The following is a 2,776-nucleotide window of genomic DNA, read 5'->3' as shown; positions in this document are numbered from 1 at the left end:
CGAGACCAGCCTGGGAAACAGGACAAAACCTTGGCTCTACTAAAAATACAAAAATTAGCCAGGCGTGGGGGTACGTGCCTGTGGTCCCAGTTACACAGGAGGCTGGGGCAGGAAAATAACTTGAGTCCAAAAGTCAAAGGTTGCCCTGAGATGAGATCACAGCATTGCACTCCAGTCTGGGAAGTAAAACCCTGTATCAAAAAAAAGAAAAGAAAAAAGAAAAAAAGGAAAGCCAATAAAAACTCAGCTTACAGATGAGCAAATCTTTCTAAGTCTGCTGGTTATCTTTTAACAATTTATTTGAGTGGAAAAATAATTGTTTATGTTTAAACTGTATTGTGTTTGTGCAGTTTTCTTAAGATAATTGAAAGTAAGACACTTTATTTTATGTTAAAAATCCATAGGTTTAAACAGATTGGATGACAGGAAAATTTGGCACCAATAAAAATAGACATGGTAAAAGAACAAACTGAATGACCAGTCAACTTACAAAAATGTTCATACTTACCAGTAATCAAGAAAATGCAAGTTAATTTAACAATAAAATGACCTTTGACCTCTGAGAAAAAACAAGATGAAAATAAATGACTGTACAGTAGATTAGTATTATCTACCTATAGATTTATCTGTCTGTCTATCTTAGCACAGGATTTGAGACAACCTAGAGAAAATAAAACTACCTAACAATAACACACATATGCACTCCTATACACACACAAACACATGCACACACACAAACCAGCTAAAATATAAAAATGGAATAAATGTCATCACCCAAATGGAAATCTAGTTTTTATATAGAATTATTCTAAATGTATGCAAATGCAATTTGCCTTTAGTGTCACTTTTTATTCTAAAAAGAACTGCTGCTTGAGTGATAATTTACATGATTTTTTTTTTTTTGAAAGTTTTTAGTTTATTAATCTGCTTGTGAAAAATCCAAAATGGACACAGGTAGCCTTTACTGCAGCACCTTTACTCTTTCGGCTATGATCCAATCTCCAGCTCACTTTTTGCCAGCACCAACATTGGCCTTTGCAGTCCCCCTGACTTTCTTCATTCTGCTCTTGCGTTCCTTTCGTTGCTTTCTTGAGGTCTTTTTCTTCTCATACAGGCCATGTCTTGCAAGTCTATGTTTGGGTTCATTTTTCTTTGCATAATCCAGGGAGTCATAAATCATGCCAAAGCCAGTTGTCTTGCCACCACCAAAATGAGTTCTGAATCCAAATACAAAGATGACATCCGGTGTGGTCTTGTACATTTTGGCTAGTTTTTCCCGAATTTCTGTCTTAGGCACTGTTGCCTTCCCAGGGTGAAGGACGTCAATGACCATTTGTTTCCTCTGAAGTAGTCGGTTGGTCATGAACTTTCTAGTGCGGATAGTTACGGCGTCGTTCATGATGGCTGCCTATCTTCGGACAGTCAGGGAGGAAAAGAGCAATTTACATGATTTTTTTAAAGGAGGCATTAGCTGAGTTTAATGTGAAAGAGATACTTAAATTCTAAGAAAATGAGAAGTATTAAAAGTTTCCGAGAGCACAATTATATAGGGAGTCTATTAATTTGAGTGCACCAAGTCAAAGGATTGATCCTTTGGTAAGGCCTCTATGCTTTATGTGGAACCTTCAAAATCAGTAACCCAGAAGCAAAACCAAACTTGAAAGAGAACAGCCCTCATGAATTCTATAGCACATGTTCAAATCAATTATGTGATTAAGGTAATCAGGATTGCTAGCACCTCTACTCATATACAAGAAGTTAACAGAAATATTTAATGGGGTAATCCCAAAACGTATATAATTTTAACATTTTTTCCTATTAACACATAACAATAAAAAAGTTAGGCATATAATGAGACATTATTTGTAATGAAAATCCAAAAATAGTGAGCTTAAAAGGAACGCACATTGAACCCACATGCAAAATGATCAGATAGAGACTTCAAATAATTCAGATTAATACTCTCAAATTTTTTTCTAAAAATATTTTATTAGAGATCAGAAAGCTCTATAAACAAGTAGAAATTCTAGAACTGAAAAACATAATACTTAAAATTAAGTTGCTAAAGGATAGACTTACCAACAAAAATTTATGTAAAAACATATGAAATAAAAATATGTAATTAAGCATTACATATTAGTTTGCTACGACTGTTATAATAATAAAGTACCACAGATTGAGTGGCTTAAACAACGGATCTTTTCTTTTCTTTTCTTTTTTTTTTCTTTTTTTGAGACGGAGTTTCGCTTTTGTTGCCCAGGCTGGAGTGCAATGGCGTGATCTTGGCTCAACTCAACCTCCGCCTCCAGGGTTCCAGCGATTCTCCTGCTTCTGCTTCCCAAGTAAATGGGATTATAGGAGCCTGCCACCACGCCCAGCTAATTTTTTTGTGTTTTTAGTAGAGACAGGTTTTCACCATGTGGGCCAGGCTAGTCTTGAACTCCTGGCCTCGGTGATCCACCTACCTCAGCTTCCAAAAGTGCTGGGATTACAGGCATAAGCCACCACGCCCGGCCCTATAACAGATATTTTCTTATGGTCCTGGAGGCTAGAAATCCAATCCAAGGTATTAGCAGGGTTAATTTCTTCTGAAACGTTTTTCCTTGTTTTTTTTTGCATGAGTATCTTCAAATGGCTTTTCCTCTATGCTCATCTGTGTCCAATTTCCTCTTCTTTTAAGGATACAGTTCATATTCGGTTAGGGCCTACCTTAATGAACACCCATTTAAACACAAACACCTTTGTAATGACCAGATCTTCAAATATAGTCACATTC

At 36.2% G+C, this 2,776-nt stretch overlaps 1 pseudogene across 1 annotated transcript; it reads right to left on the bottom strand.

Annotated features, from left to right (window-relative positions):
* Nucleotides 1–893: 893 nt before the first annotated feature.
* LOC105553233 lies at nucleotides 894–1,433 on the bottom strand (annotated as a pseudogene). Its single transcript, XR_001008122.1, has one exon. The product of XR_001008122.1 is annotated as a 40S ribosomal protein S24 pseudogene (transcript).
* Between the last annotated feature and the right edge of the window lie 1,343 nt (nucleotides 1,434–2,776).

The sequence above is a fragment of the Mandrillus leucophaeus genome, unplaced genomic scaffold (genome assembly GCF_000951045.1).
Source record: "Mandrillus leucophaeus isolate KB7577 unplaced genomic scaffold, Mleu.le_1.0 Scaffold59, whole genome shotgun sequence".
Taxonomy (NCBI): Eukaryota; Metazoa; Chordata; class Mammalia; order Primates; family Cercopithecidae; genus Mandrillus; species Mandrillus leucophaeus.
This window is presented reverse-complemented; position numbering and strand designations above follow the sequence as displayed.